The sequence below is a fragment of the Papio anubis genome, chromosome 10, assembly GCF_008728515.1.
Source record: "Papio anubis isolate 15944 chromosome 10, Panubis1.0, whole genome shotgun sequence".
Taxonomy (NCBI): Eukaryota; Metazoa; Chordata; class Mammalia; order Primates; family Cercopithecidae; genus Papio; species Papio anubis.
In genome coordinates this window covers 66,161,061-66,181,870 of record NC_044985.1, presented here as the reverse complement: position 1 = coordinate 66,181,870, position 20,810 = coordinate 66,161,061, and the positions used below count along the sequence as shown (strand labels likewise).

At 35.5% G+C, this 20,810-nt stretch overlaps 1 protein-coding gene and 1 long non-coding RNA gene across 14 annotated transcripts in view; one reads left to right on the top strand and one right to left on the bottom strand.

Moving 5' to 3' along the window:
* The window catches only part of PDE1A (phosphodiesterase 1A), a 398,717-nt gene that overhangs the window by 49,521 nt on the left and 328,386 nt on the right, over positions 1–20,810 (top strand). The gene's annotated exons all lie outside the window — the stretch shown is intronic.
* On the bottom strand, positions 5,667–13,490 carry LOC108581349. Of its 2 annotated transcripts, none has more exons than XR_001893434.2 (3): positions 13,393–13,490; positions 7,822–7,920; positions 5,667–5,812 (listed from the first exon to the last, which is right to left on the bottom strand). It is a non-coding gene; the product is annotated as an uncharacterized LOC108581349 (long non-coding RNA). The 2 variants fall into 2 exon arrangements; XR_001893433.2 differs by having other exon boundaries at positions 13,399–13,490.

Below are 20,810 nucleotides of genomic sequence, written 5' to 3'. Positions count from 1 at the left end.
GTACCCGTTGTGACTCCAGCAGGGAGGCAAGAGAGGAAATATCCCTTCCATGAATGCAGCCTCCCTAAAGCATAGCCTCCTTCTTCTTCCTATCAATCATCTTTTTAGTAGGTGGGAGAGTGTTTGTGTATGTACATGCACATGCGTGGCAGTACAGTCATCCCTCACTATCATGGGGGATTGGTTTCAGGACCTCAGAAGATGCTCAAGTCCATTATATAAAGTGTCATAGTATTTGCATATAACCTACACACATCCTCCTGTATACTTTAAATCATGTCTAGTTACTCATAATATCCAATACAATGCCTACACATCACTTCATTTGCATGGATTAAGTGTAGTACTCCACAGGTGGCAAATTAAAATGTTGTTATTTGGAACCCTGTGGAACTTTTTCCCAAATATTTTCCATCCACAGTTGGTTGAATCCACAGATGCGGAACCCAGAGATACAGTAGGCTGACTGTATTTCTGGTTCTGTTAACTGACCATTTTTCAGAAAACCTTTTAAGGAGGTGGGTATCTCTAACAGGTGGGGCTCTCTGAACTTTAAATATGTTCTTTATGTATGATGTTTTTGCTTCCAACTGTAGGTTTTAATCACCATGTACAGTTTCTGACACTTGATACCACTGTGTTTTAGGTGTTAAATAAAATGAGTGTTATTTGACCTTATACGGGTTAGTAGTAGATTTTTGTAATTGGGAGAGAATATGATACAGGATTCTCTTTGGTAGGAAATTTTTGTTCTCGTCATAAACAAACTTTTATTTGCCTTAGCAGTCATACATGAAAACACTGTTGATCAAGATGGGAAAGCTTTTTTGTCCATTTGTTTGTTTTTGTGATTACTGTTCTTCAGCATAATGGTGCTGAATGTTTAATAGAAAAAGTCCTTTGTATTTGAGAGAGGAAAATAATTGGTACTATGATATTTTAGGAAGTTTTGTTCTCCATATGGAAACAGATATGATAGAATAATTTTCAACAGCTTATCACTGACAGCAGGACAGAATTCATACTTAGTCCTTTCTTCCTATGTACATAAAGAATCAAATGACTTCTGCAGGTTAAGTCTTTTACCAGGACCTTTGATGATAAAAGCGAGAAATTATAATGCAAGATATGTATTTATATAGTACAATAATTACTATTTCTATTATGTATGATTTATACTTTATTATGTGCTCAACAAATACTAAATATGTGCAGAATATGATAAAGACTGAAATGCTACATATATTTACCTTTTAATTTTTTTTACAGTCTTTAGTGTTGTCACAATCTGCACATTAACGCATTTTTATCATTTAGGACTAGATCAAAATCATGTGTCTTAAATCTGGCTGTCTTCCTTCCTGCCTGTCTTTCTTCTTCCCTTCCTTCTTGCTTGCCTGCATTTCTTCCCTATTTTTCCTTTTTATGAAGAAGAGGGTAAAATTATATCTGCGAGTTTGACATCAATGACTCTGTCAATGAAGGGTTAAATTAGAGCTTTCACATTTCAACATAACTTGTAATGCCCAAATTTATCCAAGAATTGTTATGATTGCCAACGTGGTAAGCTGTCAACATAACTATCTTTTAGATGAACTTTCGAGTGGGAGTAAATGTAATGACAGGCATATTGCTTTTATGCATCCTTCCCATGCCTACAATTGCTGATTTTTGTAGAAGTTCACTTTTCATGATTTGAGTTTGTCTAAGAAAATCCTAACACTTTCTATATAGACTACTCTATAAACATGATCTAAAAGGGTCATCCATTTGTAGGATTAGTATTCACATATATTTTCATTTGAGATACATAAGGCTTTTATCCTTTTTCCTCACTTCTAACTAAACAGGATTAATAGGAAGTAATATATATGCATGGTTTCAGTAGCTTCAGTTTAAAGGAAATGTCATCAATCATATCTATTGTGTTTTGAAGCAAGATGGTATATATAAAATAATACAACAGGACAGGAGTCATTTTTCAGACATTGTGCCATTATCATTTTAGTTTTGGGAAGAGAATGTTGTTATAGTCAAATCATCCAAGGCCAGATTAAGGGGTCTAGTAACCTTTTTAAAGTCATAAGCTAGATTTATGACCCCTTCATTTCTTGCATGATGAGAGATGTGAAGTGTTCACTCTATTAGCCTCCAAATGGGATCTGGGGCATGAAAAGTTATATAGAAAAATGTTAACTTTTACACACTAAGAAAAGAGTTTGTGCTAGCCAAGAAATTACACAAAATTTTGGAGGCAGCAGGACAAATGCATTGGCAGTGATATCCAGACATGATCAGTCCAGGTACTATGTTTGACTCTTGTGTTGTGATTTTTCCAATTAAAACCTTGTCTGGTCTGAACTGAAAGGTATAAATGACATGAGGAAATACAGTAGGTATGGAAGTGCCCCTGAAATAAGAGTGGTATATATGTGGCTTCCATATGAAGTTTCCGCATTCTCAGCCCAGGTAAGATATTGTTCATCCATCGCAGCACCCTGTCCTGCTGAGGCTGGACATGGTCCTCAATGAAGTGCTCCAGGAATTCACTGCTAATCCAAGAGAATGAGAGAGCACTTTTTTTTTTTTTTTTCTGCGTAGCAGGAATAAACAGCTCAATATTTGACTCAGAAATACCTAATGGATATTTTATCATAAATGTATTGAAAAAGATGGTTGAAAATTTATAAAATTCCATTTGTGTTTTGGAGATTATAGCAAGAATCGAGACATAAAGAAATGCATCTTTAGAGTTATCTGTTATTTTCAAAATTCTACTTAAACACTCATGAAAGAAACAAAAATGTTTAGCAATGGATCATTTTCACGTTGTTGTATACTGATTTGAGTCGCTTCTTTTTGAGATGAGTTTCATCTCTGCCTGCAGTTACTCTCTCAGCTCTACTCCATGTTGACGTGCAGCTGTCCTTTGTCATGGCAAGAGTGTGAGTCAGGCTCCATGGCTTCCTCAATAAAACCCCACCTTTTCTTCCTACACACCTGGAATCTAGAGAATGAATATCCTCCAGTCCTCCACGAAAGAGATATGCATCCCCTGAATGATGTTTTTGTGATTAGATTGTGAACTATGCCATACAGCTTCTGTCAAAAGCATAAAAGGGCTTTGAGTTTTCAAACCCTGAGTGAGTCTTTGAACAGTTTACCCTAACTATGCAATCTTACGCATCTTTGGATTCACTTTTCTTGTCTGCAAAATGGAGGTCACTGTGATAATTCTCTCAATGTGTAGGGCTTGTTTTGTGGCATGAAATTAAATATGTGAAAATTTGTGTGCAGTTTCAAATGAATGCCAGTTAACCTTCAGCCCTCCCCACTGTTTTCTAGAACATGACACTTACCTTATGTGGAGGCAGGACAGCAGAGAAGTTGAAAGCATTGTCCTTGAAGCCAAGCACACCAGATTCACATCTCAATTTCACCATTCACTTAATTACATAACTCAAGGCACTTTCCTTGACCCTTCTAAGCCTCAGTTTCTTTATTTGCCTTGATTGAAATGGACTGTTATAATTAAATTGTCAGGTGTTTAAAGCAGCTGGCATAGTCGCTTGTTCCCAGTAAATAGTCAGTTAATAGTGGCTTTATAATCAATAAATACTAGTTGATTTAATGAAAGTTATAATCCAAGACATGCTAACCAGCCTACATTTTTCTCTTTTACCCTCAACATGAGTCAGATAATCAGAAGGCTACATATATGAGTTATTTTGCATTATCCCGCAGTACACTTACTGCTATAGATTTTCAATATAGGATATATTGGCGTTTTATTGGTGTTCTTTTGAAGTGATGGAAATCCATGAATGCCTTTGACTTATGAATTACGCTGTTCATTTTGGTTTTTGATGTCATAACCCATGTGACAAACTCTTAACCGAATTTAAATATTAGAAAAAATGTCTTTCTTTTGATTTACTGTTTTATCTTCTTTCATGAGGCAAAATGTGTCATGTATAATGCATAGCATTTCCCTCTTTGGCTGTCAGAAGCTCAGAGACATGTTTTTTGTTGTTGTTGTTGTTGTTGTTTTTTACAAAACTTTAGCCGTGTTAAAAATTGGAACCTTCATATATAATTGTTGCTTCCTGGCCACTTTTGTTATTGGTCTTTTATTCTTTCATTTTTATGTTACTGTATTCCAGTTCTGTATCTTCATTTTTATGGTAAACTTGCCCAAGCTCCTTTTTAAATAAATGGATCGCTGAAAATTAGAAAACTAGAAAAATAATGTTATTTAATTCTGATAAGCTTTGATTCTACTTTTGCTATCCTGCAGCATTCTGCATTAACTTTATTAAATCAGAATTAATTTTGAGACTCAAGTAAATATCCTAATCAGCAAAGCAGTGTACTGTCTATTAATCAAAATAATGTGTGCATTATGAAACAACATGCTAAGATGGGTAACACTACTTTTATTTATTTATTTATTTGAGACAGAGCCTCGCTTTATTGCCCAGGTTGGAGTGCAGTGGGGATCTCAGCTCACTGAAACCTCTGCCTCCCGGGTTCAAGTGATTCTTCCGCTAATTTTTGTATTTTTGGTAGAGACGGGGTTTTGTCATGTTGAATAAGCTGGTGTTGAACTCCTGATCTCAAGTGATCCACCCATCTCGGCCTCCCAAAGTGCTAGGATTACAAATGTGAACCACCCCGTCCAGCCTTAATTTTAAAAATATAATTAATTCTAATAATAGTTAGTTAACCAACCTGAGGATACAGAACATACATGTTTATTGCTGTGATATTTCACCTGTAAAAGATAATTGGTCGCAATATAAAAATAACCCTTTTAAAATTAATATAATATTTCTTTTTGTGCTCATGTATAAAATTTCTTTTGGAGATAAAATTTAAAAACTTGTTCTTTTCTCATATAGCCTTAAGTTTACCTAGTTTTAATTTCTATCAACATCCTACCTCCTCAAAACTTTTACTTTGTTATCTTAAAAACAAAGTTAAAAACTATGTTATCTCAAAAACCAATGAAGAGAAATTCATTGTATAACATTTTGGTAAACAAGCAGTTAAGGATTTTGAAAGGGCTCCATTTGCATTCTAGTACTTTCTGCTAGTATATTGCCTAAGGAAACTGATAAAACAGTTTTAATAAGTGAAATAAAGTGAAGCTGTATATTAACCTCATTAAAGGCAAGAGAGTTGAGGAAAAGATCTGGTATGTTTGAGAAGTGTTTTGTGGTCCTTCATGTTGGAAGAAAGAATGAATAACCTGTGTTTGTTTCCTAAGAGATAATATCAGTCGCAAAAATATAACCCTAGCTCTCCCAGAATATATCAGGAATACAAACTATTAAAGTAATAATGAGAATGGTAAAGCTATAGTCTGGCTGTGGATTCCAGACCTTTCTAGCTGTTTGGATGACAAATCACTTCTCAGTTTGCAAATTCACTCCCCTTAGTGAGATACTGTATATAAAACACAATGCCTGATTTGAAAGGTTTGGGCAGAGGAATGGGGACACCCTCAGTTACTTCACTTTTCTTTCCCCGTCTTGCCTCCATGAGTGGGGCTATCAACACTGTGTCACCTGATGGCCTTAGTCTGCACCTGTTGCTGCTGTCCCAGATGGCCCTCATCTTGGTCTTTTTTCCTGAGGTCTCATCTTGACAGCACAGATGTGGAAGTCATTCCATTCCTGAAGTCCATTGTTGCCATACTTGTTGAAGTAGTTGAAGGTTCTGTCGTCTTACTTGGCTCCTGAAAGTGTCTAAGCTTTTACTTTACCTTTTCAAGAAGGTGTAGACAGGTCCTTGAGGGAGAAGCAGCTACCTAAAGAGAAACACAGAGAGCTACCTCTAAAAGTGCTGTGACAAGAGATAACCTAGAATGATGTCTAGCCACACTGAGTCTTTTCTCTCAGATATGATCCATTTCCCATTTAGAGACTGTGGCAGTGTTTATCTTCCCTTTTGTGAGGAGTCTTAATTTCTGTATGTCTGAGTCCAGTTTTCTACATAACTTTTATTTTTTTCTTGGAATTCTATGTTGTCTTCATGTAAGTAAGATTTTATAGCATCAACTTGTGCAGTTGAGTGTTCTTGGTCTTCTTCTCCTTACCCTTTTTTTTGAAGGAGTAAGCCAAGGAGTTTTATTAGGGTATATGTATATATAATTGTCTTCATATTCTATCTTTTTTATATTATTAAGGAAAAGCAGTAACCTGATAGAACATGTCTATATCATCAAGAGGACTAACGTAATAAGCATCTACTATGTGCTTTATAATAATCTCATTTAATTCTCACAAGGTCCTTAAAAATTAGGAATGTACATTTTATAGGTAAAAAACACCAAGGTTCAGAGGAGTTATGTGACTTGATCAAGATTACATGCTAGTTATGAATGGAGTCCATGTTCAATTTTGGTGCATTTTGTTGGACCCCAAAGTGCATCCTCTACTTCCAGGGCAGCTTTTGGCTGCCTTAAGTAAATGACTTCTCCACTACTGAATAGCCTACTTTGCTGCTGCGCATGATACCAGAGGCATTCCTATTAGTCCTTTCCTTTGATAAACATGTTTACAAATACATTTTTTTCTCACTCAGAGCCTTTCGTAGCTGAAGTGAAAGAGTAAAACTTTTGTCATAGTAAAATACCTAGACCCAAGTAAGTATTGACTCTACATGGTTATCCATCACTTTACACAAAGTAGGTTCATAATATATACACACCAAACAAATGTTTATATTGAATTTAAAGAACGCTTATATACTGTTGGTGGGAGTGTGAATTAGTTCAACCATTGTGGAAGGTATTGTGGTGGTACCTCAAAGACTTAAAGGCAGAAATACCATTTGACCCAGCAGCCCCATTACTGGGTATATACCCAAAGGGATATAAATAATTCCACTATAAAGATACATGCATGTGTATGTTCACTGTAGCACTTTTCACAATAGCAGAGACATAGAATCAACCTAAATGCCCATGATGATAGACAGGATAAAGAAAATGTGGTACATGTACACCATGGAATACTATACACCCATGAAAAAGAAGAAGATCATGTTCTTTGCAGGAACATGGATGGAGCTGAAGGCCATTATCCTTAGCAAACTAATGCAGGAGCAGAAAACCAAATACCTGATGTTCTCACTTACAAGTGCGGCTAAATTATGAGAACACATGGACACATAGAGGGAAACAACACACACTGGGGCCTATCAGAGGGTGGAAGGTAGAAGGAGGGTGAGGATCAGGAAAAATAACTAATGATACTAGGCTTAATACCTGGGTGATGAAATAAAGGATACAACAAACCTCCATGACACACGTTTACCTATGTAACAAACCTGCACATGTACCCCTGAACTTATAATAAAAGAATAAAAAAAAAAGTAAAAATTAATAAAATTTTAAAAAGCTCATGTATGGGTCTGGATACTAAAGGTAGCTTTTTATGTTAAAGAAGTTCTTCTCAGGTTCTAAATGTATTTATTTAAAAAAATGTTTTGTTTTTGTTTTTTGCCTAAAGAAAATCTTTATTGTGAGAAACGACAGATCAGATTTGGTTTAGAAGGTCTGTGAATTTAATAGCAGTTGTGCTAGAGTTGATTATGTGGAAATTAGCTTTTCTATTTGTATATATTCATGGGTGCAAGTGCAATTTTGCTACATTGATATACTGCTCTGTCATGAAGTCGGTCTTCAGTGCATCCATAACTGGAGTAATGCACATTGTACCCACCAAGCAACCTCCCATCACTCACCCCCCCTCATCCCTCATACCCTTTCAAGTCTTCATTGTCCACCATTCCACACTCTGCTTCTATACGTACACATTATTTAGCTCCCACTTATGAGGAGAACGTGCAATATTCGTCTTTGTGTTTGAGTTGTTTCACTTAGGATTATGGCCTCCAGTTCCATCCATGTTGCTGCAAAAGACATGATTTTATTCTTTTTTTGTGGCTGAATAGTATTTCATTGTGTCTATATACCACATTTTCTTTATCCAGTTATACATTGGACACTTAGGTTGATTTCATATTTTGCTATTGTGAATAGTTCTGTGATAAATAGACAAGTACAGATATCTTTTTGATGTAATGATTTTTCTTTTCCTTTGGGTAGATACCAAGTAGTGAGACTGCTGAATCATATGGTCATTCCATCCTCAGTTCTTTGAGAAATCTCCATACTGTTTTCTGAAAAGGTGGTACTAATTTACATTCTCACTAACAGTGTATAAGTTCCTTTCTTTCCACATCCTCTCCAACATGTTAATTTTGTCTTTTTAATATTAGCCATTCTCATTAGTGTAAGATGGTATCTCATTGTGGTTTTAATTTGCATTCATCTGATTATTAGTGATGCTGAACATTTTTTCATATGCTTGTTGGACATTTGTCTTTTTTAAAAATATAGTCTATTCATCTCTTTAGCCCACTTTTAAATGGGATTGTTTGGGAACTTTTTTGTTGTTGTTGAGTTGTTTGAGTTCCTTATACATTGTGGATGTTAGTCTCCTGTTGGAAATATTTTCTCTTTCTAAATGGATTTTAAAATAAAAAAGTTTAGAGGAAGAGTGTCTCATGAAACTCTTTTAGCCATCATATTGCGAACCATTGACTTCCTTGTTGACATTCACTGAAGAGTTGGAACACCATTCCTATTCAAGAAAGTTTTCAACAAAAAAATTCTTAAAAAAGAAGGAAATGATGACGTAAAAATTCTCTTTCCAAAGTCCAGTGTAATAAAGTGGTGTGTAGTACATAGCATCTTAATGTATAAAAGGAATTGAGTTGGTATATCTTGGAGACGAAACACTTAGAAAACTTTTACCTTATCTTCTATGCTACACTCAAAAACTAGTTTCATTTTAGTCAAAATTTGAGAAGCTATAATTCAAGAGACTTCTATATTTTGCTTTTTTTTAATTGGGCTTCTTGTGAGAACATCAATAATTGCACTGTGTATAAAAGGTTCTTCAGAACGTCTAATGATTGTGGGACTAGGTGAGGTCAGTTCTGTGGTAGGCATAGGGAAAGCTTCTTGCTCATACTTTTCATCTGCCTGACATATAATACCTTTGTGATATGTTATCCATTTTATTAAATAAACAGTTATTGAAATGTATCTCTTCTTTATAACTTCTAAGTGTTCTAAAGCCACATGACTATGGATTATAGCTGATGGCCTTAGAGAATATTTTTGCTCTAGATATAAATGTGTTGGTCTGTAGAGCAAGTTGACTTTCATGTTACCACCTAAAAAATTTAGTTCACTAAATTTTGAAGATTGTCATTTGCCTACTCTCTGTTTTTTAGATAAGTGTATATAATTTTAACTATTTGAAATGTTATTCCACCTACGTGCAGTAGTTAAGTACAAAAATCACTTAGAACACAGACAAGGTAATTCATGAAAAACAAATTGCTATATCAAAATAGTCATAGTATCTCTATAAAAATGTGAAGTCTAATATCATCTCCCACTGGATTGAGCCTAATGTTCCTTGTGCAAAACCTTTCTTCTAAGTGTTCTATAACAGAGTAGAGATTCTCTTCACTCCATGACTGTGTTCATATGTAGTACCTATTTGCTGTTCCATGAACAGTGCATACTGTCTCTTGCATCTACCCTCATTTCACAGGATGACTTCTTCCCATTCTTAATATCTCAATTTATAGAGACCTACTTTCAGAATAGCTCCTGGATTGCAAGACAGTAGTGGAGACCCCTCCACTTTGAATATACAGATTCCTGTATGTATTTACTGACTTCACAGTGTTATCATGTCTTTATTGAAATTTCTTATTTCTCTCTCTTATGAAACTCTAAGTTCCTAGAGACGAAGAACTGTCTTCTTGTTTACTGTTAAGTAGCTATTTCTATAATAGCTTTTGCTAGAGATTTAGCTGCTCAAAATTAATATTTGGAGAATTGAATTAAACTGAACATTTAGAATGCTAGAAAGCATTGAGACTTACACCATTGAGTTTGATGTTAGCTGTAGTTTTTCATAGCTGCACTTAATCAGGTTAAGGATATTCCTGCTAAGCTCTAGATTTCTTAGTTTTTATTATGAAATGTTGGTCTATTTTGTCAAATTCTTTCACTAAATTTACTGAAATGGTTGCATAAACACCTCATTTCATTACACTTTGCTTTACTGTAACTTCACAGATGTTGTGCCTTTTATAAATTAAAAGTTTGTGGGAACCCTTTGTTGACCAAGTCCACCAGTGCCATTTTTCCAACAGCATGTTTTCACTTAATGCCTTTCTCACACTCTGATAATTCTTGCAACTATTTCATACTTTTTCATTACTGTAATATTTATTATGATGATCTGTGATCAATGATCTTTGTTGTTACTGTTGTCATCATTATGGGGTGCCAACCACATGCAAATAAGACAGAGAACTTAATAAATGTTATGTGTGTTCTGATTGCTCCCACTGACCAGCTGTTCCATCTCTCTCTTCCTCTCCTTAGCCTCCCTGTTACCTGAAACAATATTGAAATTAGACCAATTAATAACCTTTCAATGGCCTCTATAGCCTCTAAGTGTTCAAGTGAAAGGAAGAGTTGCATGTTTCTCACTTTAAATCAAAAGCTAGAAATGATGAAGTTTAGTGAAGAAGGCACAATGAATGCCGAGATAGGCTGAAAGCTTGGCCTCTTGCACCAAACAGTAAGCCAAGTTGTAAACACAAAGGAAAAGTTATTGATGGAAATTAAAAATGCTATCCTAGTGAACATATGAATTACAAGAAAGCCAAACAGCCTCATTGCTGATATGGAGAAAGTTTTAGTGGTCTGGATAGATGATCAAACCAGCCACAACATTACCTTTACTCAAAGCCTAATTTGGAGCAAGGCCCTAATCCTCTTCAATTCTATGAAGGCTGAGAGAGATGAGGAAGCTGGAGAAGAAAAGTCTGAAGCTAGCAGAGGCTGGTTCATGAGGTTTAAGGAAAGAAGCTGTCTTCCTAACATAAAAGTGCAAGATGAAGCAGCAAATACTGATGGAGAAGCTGCAGCAAGTTTTCCAGAAGATCTAGCTAAGATTATTGATGAAGGTGGCTACACTAAAAAATGGATTTTCAGTGTAGATGACACAGATTTCTATTGAAAGAAGATGCCATCTAGGACTTTCATAGCTAGAGAAGAAAAGCCAGTGCCCGACTTCAAAGCTTCAAAGGCCTGGGTAACTCCCCTGTCAGGAGTTAATGACAGTGGTGACTTTAAGTTAGACCCAGTGCTCATTTACCATTCTGAAAATCCCAGAGCACTGAAGAATTTGGGTAAATCTACTCTGCTTCTATTCTAGAAATGGAATAATGAAGCCTGGATAAGAGTACATCTGTTTACAGCAAGGTTTACTGAAAATTTTAAGCCCACTATTAAGACCTACTGCTCAGAGAAAATGATTCATTTCAAAATATTACTGCTCATTAGCAATGCATATAGTCACCCAGGAGCTCTGCTGGTGATGTAAATGGAGATTAATGCTGTTTTCATGCCTGCTCACACAACATCCATTCTGAAGCCATGGACCAAGGAGTAATTTTGACTTTCAAGTCTTATTATTTAAGAAATACATTTCATGAGGCTGTAGCTGCCACAAATAGTGATTCTTCTGATGGATCTGAGCAAAGTAAATTGAAAACCTTCTGGATAGGATTTGCTATTTCAAATTCCATTAAGAACATTCGTGTTTCATGGGAGGAGGCCAAAATATCAACATTAACATAAAGAGTTCAGAAGTTGACTCCAACCCTCATGGATGACTTTGAGGTGGTTCAAGACGTTAGTGAAGAAAGTGACTCCAGATTTGGTGAAAATAGCAAGAGAACTAGAAGTAAAAATAGAGCCTGAACATGTGGCCGAATTACTTCAATCTTGGAATAATATTTCAAAGGATGTGGAGTTGCTTTTTATGGATGAGCAAAGGAAATGGTTTATTGAGATGGAATCTACTTCTAGTGAAGGTGCTATGAACATTGTTGAAATAACAACAGATATAAACTTGTACATAAACTTAGTTGAGAAAGCAATGGTGGAGTTTGAGAGGATTGACTTCAATTTCAAAAGAAGTTCTACTGTCAGTCAAATGCTATCAAACAGCATTACATGCTACAGAGATATCTTTTGTGAAAAGAGGAGTCCATTGATGCAGCAAACTTCATTCTTGCCTTATTTTATGAAATTGCCACAACCACCCCAACTTTCAGCAACCACAACCCTGATCACTCAGCAACAATCACACTGAAGTAAGATTCTCTATCAGGAAAAATATTATGATTCACTGAAGACTCAGATAATCGTTAGTATGTTTTAGCAATAAAGAAATTTTAAATTAAAGTATCTATGTTGTTTTTTAGGCATAATGGTATTTCACACTTAATAAATTACCATAGATTGTAAACATAACTTTTATACATAGTGCAAAACAAGCAAATTTATGTAACTCACTTTATTGGGACGTTAGCTTTATTGTGGTGGACTGAAACTGAACCTGCAATGTTTCTGAGGTATGTCTATGTATGGTTTTCTCTCTTTGTTCAAGTAATATGGCCAATTACATTGATTAATTTTTGGATATTAAATAAATCTTACATTCCTATGACAAACATCTCTTTGGTAATGATATATAATCCTTTTTACATAATGCTCAATTTGATTTGCTAATTTTTTTTACAGTTTTAATCTCTGTTTTCAAGTGATATTAGTCTGCAGTTCTCTTGGGTTATATTTGTTTGGCTTTGGAATCAGAATAATTCTGGCTTAATAACATAAATTGGGAATTTTTTTCTAATACTCTAGTCTCTGAAAGAGTTTGTGGATGATAGTTACTATTTTTCCCTTAAATGTTTAATATAATTCCCAATTGAAGCTATCTGGGTCCAATGTTTTCCTTTTGGGAAGGTTTTAATTACAAACTAAAATTTTTAAATTTAATATAAAACTGCTCAATTTTAAAAAATGTTCTTCATGTGATTTTTAGGAATTTCCCATTTCATTTAGGTGCAAAATTTATTGGCACAAAGTTGTTTGTAATATCTTCTTCATATCCTGCAATTTCCTTATTTTCCTTTTAATGTCCATAGAATCTGTAGTGAGGTGGTCTCTTTCATTCCTGATATTGGTAATTTTCTTTCCTCTCTCCCTCTTTCCCTTCCTCCCCACTCCCTTGTTCTCTCCCTCCCTTCTTTCATTCCTCTTTTCTTCTTCCTTTTTTCTTTCCATCTTTCTTTCCTTCTTTTCTTTTCTTTTATCCCTTCCTTTTCTTTCTTTCTCCTTCACAAGATATAAGCTACGCATACACTTTAATCTCTAGTTGCCCTTTTAATCTAGTGAGCCTAGCAGCTCAAAAGACAAATCCTAAGAGCTCCTCTTACTTTCACCTGTATGGGAAGAGCAGAGTTGATTTTTCTCTAGACTTCTATTCAGCAAAACCGTGTCCATGCCCTGTTGCCTTTTCAAAAATAAGGATTCCCATGAGAAGAAAGAAGGCACTAGTTAGGAAAAAGAATAGAACTTTGGTTTACTTCACAATTCTAACCAACAGTTCCGCCTCCTGTATAATGATCCATTTGTGTGCTCTTTTTGGATGCTTCAGTCAAGAGCTCCCCCTCCTGAGAATGGAGTGGTGAATATGAGCAACACCCCTTCTTTGAAGATCTTACTGTTTATAGACCAGAATACATAGCTCTCTGTCTAGTATTCTAAGTCCTCTTCTTTCTGGTCTTCCCAACTTTCCAATGTTCTGTTTCACTGTTTCCATCCTCACCTCTCCAGGTGAGATGGTTTACTATTTTGCTAACACACTTTGTGGATTTATGTTTCTATGGCTTCACATTTGTAGTACCATTCCACTCCTCAATGTCCCCAATTTCTAATTTCTCTACGTTTTCTAGAACTAAAGCCCAGAGAGGTGGCAGAAGTTGATCAATGAGAGAATGAGAAAAGAAGACAAATGTAGGGTTTTTCTTTCCTAGCTCTAAGAGTTTGATTTTAATCTGGTGAGAAATAGGATGCCTTTTAGGTTCCTGGGGAAGATAACTCTTAGGAAGAAAATGTGGTCTGGGAAAGATAAACTCAATAAAACTCAATATCTTTAAATAGTAGGATAGAAGATGAAACTTGTGACAGGTACAAGAGCAAAGAGGATTGAGGTATTCAGGTTAGTTCAGAGGTTGTGGGACAAACAGAAACGTATGCATTTAAAGACATTATGAAGAAAACGAGTGCTAAACACATTCAAGACCTTAGGAATAAAGAACTGGCGGGTTACACACATACACACAAAAGTGTAGGCAACACCTTAAAATTGTTTATTTAGATTACCCTAAATTGTATCATATTGTTTGGTATAGTAATTATTTATGTAATTTTATTTATTTTTACAAATATTTTTTGAATACTATTCTTTTCTGGCATCACTCTAGACACTGGGGCCACAAAAGTAAACTGTTTATTTAGTGAATTGACATGTTCTCATCATCAAAATGGATATGCCAAAATTTTATTAAGGCTTTTAGAAAAAATTGATTCTGCATAGTTATTTTTAAAAGATGAAGTAATAATCCTGATTTGGGGGATATTAAGAAATATCTTCCATGTTTGTCTGTGGATACCTAAATTCAGCAGACATGAAGTCAGTAAATATTTGTGTCTACTGGTCAAAAATTATTGCTTTAAACTACATCAAACATATTTTAAGGTTAATATTTTATGGAGTAATTTAGATAGTGCTATTCTCAAACATTATACTTGCCAAAGGACAGAATAAAGAAAATAAATGCTTTCTGAATCAAAGAGTATCTTATTTTCTACTTAAAAAATTTTGTAATTCCTGTGGTTCATTAGGAATTATACAACTCCTAATTGAATGTGTCAATATAATTGATTGAATATATCAATTTTTTTAAAAAAATTAAAAAATTTTTGAGACATTGCTCTGAATTGTTTTTTGAACCAAAGTAAATGGAAGTTCTCAAATTCCAATTCTTTTGTATTCATGTTTGAAAAGGAAAATTGTAAAAATTATTAGGCATAGACATTTACAATATTATTGGATGAATGCAAAGCTAGTTATTCCACTGTGATTTGAAAAGTAAACTTTAGGTTAGATTTTAAATATTTGGTAGCTCAAAATTGTCATCTCCCATTAAATTATTATTACTCAGTCCTTATGAAATAAAGGCACTGTTCCTTTCACTAGCCATCACAGTTTATTTTTTATAATTGTAAAGGATTAAGTCATATTAAAAAAAAACTGAGGTAATGTCAAGTTAACAAAACAGAGGTAGAAAAACATACTTTTAATATGGTTATATTTTAACATACAGTTAATATTTTTTAGTAGTGTTTAAGTCTCACTCTTTAATTAAATATTCATTCAAAAACATTGATTGAGTGTTCACTGTAAATCAGTAATTCTGCTTAGCGTGAGGCATACAGCAATGAAAAAAGCTAAAGGGTCTATGCACAGCGGTGCTTTTGTTCTGGTGGTCTCAGCACCCTGGCCTGAGTTGAGCAAGATTCCTATTAGGTTGGTTTAGCCAGAATCCCTCCTTATTGCTGATGTTTCTATTCACTGACCACCCTGACCCTGATCCTTGGCTATGAATTCCCACTTGCCTCTGATGTATTCAGAATTGAGCCTGATTCTATATTGATGTTTCTTTTCTCCCTACTGCAGTTGTCATAAATTAAATCTGAGATATATATATATATATATATATATATATATGTTTACCATGTTAGCTACTATCCAGCTCTGGTTTTTCTTTGACAAAGAAAATAAATCAGCTATAGAATGGAAATAAGAGGTTGGTGCATAGTCTATTTTAGGTAGGGTGGCCAAAACTCCTGGTGAGAGGTATTTGTTCAGTTTAGGCAGAATTCTCCTTACCCCTAATATTTACTTTTTACTAATTTCCCATGTATTGACCTGCACTCGGCTTTTTGGCTATAAATTTTCACTCATCTCTGCTGTTTTTGGAGTTTGGAGTAGGATATTTGCCCTATACACCACTGCAAGACCCCGTTGCAATGGTCCCTATACCTGTCACAATGGTCCTAAATAAAGTCTTTCTTACCATGCTTTAACAAGTATCATTGAATAATTTTTTCATTAACACTACTCAGAATTTCAGGTGAACAATTGTAGAATCTCCATGAGAGCCGTAGCCTAAAGTAAACATGGAAAATTTTGGGAATTCTAGATTCTTGGCATGGCTTGGTACAGGTGAACAGGTCAGGATAGGGGAGAGAGCTTTCAAAGAGTAGCATAGCCATCAGTGTGGCTCTGAATACCCATTCACTTATCTAACAGATAGAGTGAGAAGTGGGGCTGGCATAGAAGCAGTGCTTCCCTCGTCATTACCAGCTTCATATCCTTGCCAGAAATTTCTTTGCCAGGAGATAATTCTGTTACCATGGGCTCCTAGAAGTGTTCTTTGGCAGCCCTGGGTGAATCTGATTTCATGCTTATGCTTTTCCACAGCTTGTACTTGTCTATGATTTTGAAAATTAACTCTGAATTTGTAATAAGTGGTACATATTTTGCATATTATTTTAACCTTGCAGGGACTTGGACACCAATTATCTTTTATAGATTTGTTGATCAATATTAACAAAACATAAAATTTTTGCCTTGCGAAATGTACTTGTTCTTCCTCTTGTAGAGCTGTAGGTGAGTGGAAAGATCTTGAATTGTTCCTGCTATTCTTGACAGAAGAAAATAAAAGTATGTCTTCCACAACTCTTTTCTTATGGTAACCGTTCTTATTTGAGGCTATCAAAATTGCAGCAGGTGATTTCTTTTCTAGTTGAAGTACAATGCAGCATAAATATTCTCTTCTTTCACACAAAGAAGTTTAAATCAGAGTGTGTTTGCTCTCTAAATCTAAGGGTTGAAGGCCAAGGGATAAGATCTGCATAGTATATTTGTTGTGCTGTGAATACTGTAGCATTCCAGGGGATTAGAGGCTAACTTTACAATAAATATTTGTTTTTTTAATGAACTAATATTTTTAGATACATTGAGACCCTTATATATTTTTTTTATTTTTATATTTTATTTTATTTTATTTTTTGAGCTGGAGACTCGCTCTGTCACCCAGGCTGGAGTGCAGTGGCACACTCTCGGTTCACTGCAACCTCTGCCTCCTGGGTTCAAGGGAGCCTCCTGAGTAGCTGGGATTTCAGGTGCGTACCACCATGTCTGGCTAATTGTTGTATTTTTAGCAACAGGGTTTCTCCATGTTGGCCAGGCTCTTCTCGAACTCCTGGCCTCGAGTGATCCACCCGCTTTGGCCTCCCAAGGTGCTGGGATTACAGGTGTGCGCCACCGCACCCGGCCTACCCTTAGAATTGTAGTTATTTTGTTATTACAATGCAGAAAATTTATCATAAGAAAAATATAATTAGCATTTGATTTTAAAACTCATAAAATAGATCATGAATAACATCATCCCTTTTTTACTTTTATTTTAAAATTTCAAAAAATAAAAAAAATGTTTCAAGGTTTTGATATTTTTGAGTTTTTAAAAAATCAGTAGAGAAAAATAATCCTAGTATTTCTTGTTGGGGAGGGGACATATGTGTCCCCTCTCACTCCAGTACTGCCTCTAGGGCTCCCTGTTTAGCCCCTTTTTTTCCTTATCCTTCTCTTAAGGTGGAAGTATGCTAATCTGACTAGTCAATATCTTAAGAAAATTGCTGAGAACCACTGCATGCTAAAAGGCAAGGCCCGTGCTCTGTTCCTTCTTTTTCCCTTCTTCATGCACAGAATGAGTAGGTTAGCCTAAACATGGCTGTCCTTGTCACTTGTCCCTCTCCATAATCAAGCCTAAGCCTAACAGACTGTTAAATGCCAAGAGTTTGGTTTGAGGATACTAATCAGAACTCAGTCCTGCTTTTAAGATATTTACATATTTTAAAGAGAATGAGCCCCCTTGGTTTAATCCAGCAAGCATTGTCTATCTTGCTGGATTAACAGATGAGCATGCAACACAATCAGAGCTATAAGACACAAGAGAAATTTTTCTGGGGCTTCTGGGAAAAACTAGTTTAGGTCTTTCTTCTACTGGATTTGTGAGTATGAAGAGGTGAGAATAACCTTTTTGCTGCCAAGGAGATCCACCATGAGGATGAGTCTTACAGGGGAAAGGACAGCTGAGATACACAGCGGAAACAAATCTCAATGATATTATTTGAAACTCTGAATCAAACCACAGCTGAAGAAAGCACCAACACTGGAATCTTCATTTATAGGTCCTGCATATTTCCCATTTTTCTTTGAGTCAGGTTGAGTTCTATTTCTGTCACTTGCAACATACAGGACGCTGTTACAGGGGAATGTAGGAGGGTTAGATTGTGCACTCTATGGGTTATGAGATGGCTGGTGAGGGATTATTGGTTGCCGGCTCAACTAATAATGATGGGATATTTTGTTTCCCATTTGGTTATTATTCCCAAGTGTATCACTCTTGGATACCTTATATGGGAGAGAGATGGGAGAGTCAAAGTGAATAGCAGGGCAGATTCAACTTTCCTGGTTGTAAAGGTGTTTAGGTGCATCAGACATCCATGCTTTATCCTGAATAATATGGCCCAAGGTTTTTAAACTTTTTTGATGGAAAAACTTAGTTGACAATATTTAAATATTTCTTTTTATGGCTGTACAATATATTATTTCATGTAATGAAATCATATGTGCCAGAGTGGAAGTGGTTGAATTTTATTTTAGTTTTTCGTATTCGTTTCAGATTCCTATAGTTCTACACTGTAAAATAATATTTGCTAATGAATACACCTCAGAACTCCAGGCTCATAAACACTTCATGAGAAAAAGATTCCATGGCCAAAGAAGTCTGTGAAATGCTGCATATGAGGTCACCTTCTGACCACTCATAGGGCACTTTAGTATATTAAAAACATTGGCAAATAGTAAAGAAGCTTATTTTTTTTTCCTTAGTTCATTTGACCACGAATTCTCTTCCCTTTCAGCTCTCCACCTTTTTCTTTCCTTGTAATATCAAGTGGAGGAGAGTGGGTTAAATAAGAATGCTACTCTTAGGTTGGTACAAAAGTCATTGCAGTTTTTGCCATTAAAAACTACAATTACTTTTGCATCAACCTAATACAATGATAACATTCTCTCTCATTGAAAACCTGATATTTTCTAATTTGTAGTTATAGTTATTCAGGAGAATGGCTTATTCCTTTTGTTCAAATACAATTGAACATTAGAGGCTCTATTCTTTTTAGTTACTCTTATTTATGCATACTTAATCCAATTCTATCCACCAACAATTCTACTTGAACTCTGGTTTCATACATGAAAGAAAAGTCATCTTTAGTAAAGCAAAGGAAACAAGGCAAATGCAATATTAAAGTTACATACAGGTTGCAATCAGGGTGTGGTGGTGCACAGCTGTAGTTACTCTCAGATACTTGGGAAGCTGAAGCAGGAGGATTCTTTGAGCACAGGAGTTAGAGGCAAGCCTGGGCAACATAGTGACACCTCATCTCTTAAAAATATGTTACATATAGGTTTCAATATTCTATGGGATCAGAAGGCTTTTAATGTTCTTGAATGAAAGGTTGAGCTGGTGATGGAAAGTAACATTGGGGAAGAGAGGCTTGACCTATCTTGAGGGTTGAATGTGCACCTGTCACTGAAGATGCTGCTGGAAGTATTGAAAAAGAGAGGACCTGTGACTGAAGGCTTCAAGGTATAAGATATTCTCTTGCCTCTGAGGGACAAAGATAACAATAGTTGGATTGATGGATTTTATGCAGATTTATTTTTTAGGAAAGTCACTCTTGTGGTAGGTTGGAAGAGGGATTGGAATGAATGAGCAAGATGTTAAAAGAGGTAGTATCAATTGTGGCCATGGACTAAATAACAACAATGAGGAAGAAGGAAGAACAAAAGATGACTTGGCAGTTATCAGTGAATGGAGATTGAGGTGGCTAAGAAGTGGGTTCTTTGATTTTAAGGGTTTAAAGTGGAATAATATGATAAAAACAACTAAGTATTTATTGAGCTCCTGTTTGTACTAGGTGCTAAGCACCATGGGAAGATTACTATTCTCTAGAATCTTAGAGTTTTGAGAAAAAAAAAACAACGCTGAAATACTGTGAATGCTACAGTGGATATTCATTAGGGGTTTTTTGGCTGCTTACATTCCATCCCCTTTGTAGCCTTCCCCATTGAATGTTGGTAGTTATTCCTGTTATGGAAGCTAAAGGTGGCCGGATATTCGCTCTCCTTCTTCATTTCCTGGCAGCTAGAGTTCCTTTAGGGTCCTAGGCTTAGTCAACTGATGCTCTTGAGCAGATTCAGAATGTGAAGTTACTGATGGGAAGGCATTGAGTGGTTACAGATCATTTGTGGATTAAGAGTGCAACCACCCAGTATCATTTTAGTAAATTCCTTTTCTGACCAAGTTTCACCTGACAGATATAAACACAGGCGTTAATGAATACAAGGCAGAACATAAAACTTGATTTAGGAGAATAAGAAAGGGAGAACTTTAAAGCCTGCTGTTAGAATTGAAGGAAATTCTTATGGTTCAATTTCCTCTCAATATCTACTGGAGGGAGCCTTCTCAAGGGGCAGTCTTATAACATTCTCTCCTCTGGAAACTTAGATTATATAGGTTCTCTGAACTTCTCTCTTAAGATGTTAAGCATTTAGTGCTTTGTATTAGGACTTCTGTCTTTGACGTTGGTGCTTCAAAATTTCATTAACTAAATATTAACATTTTACGAGAACCCTCTACCAGTTTGTTGAGATTAA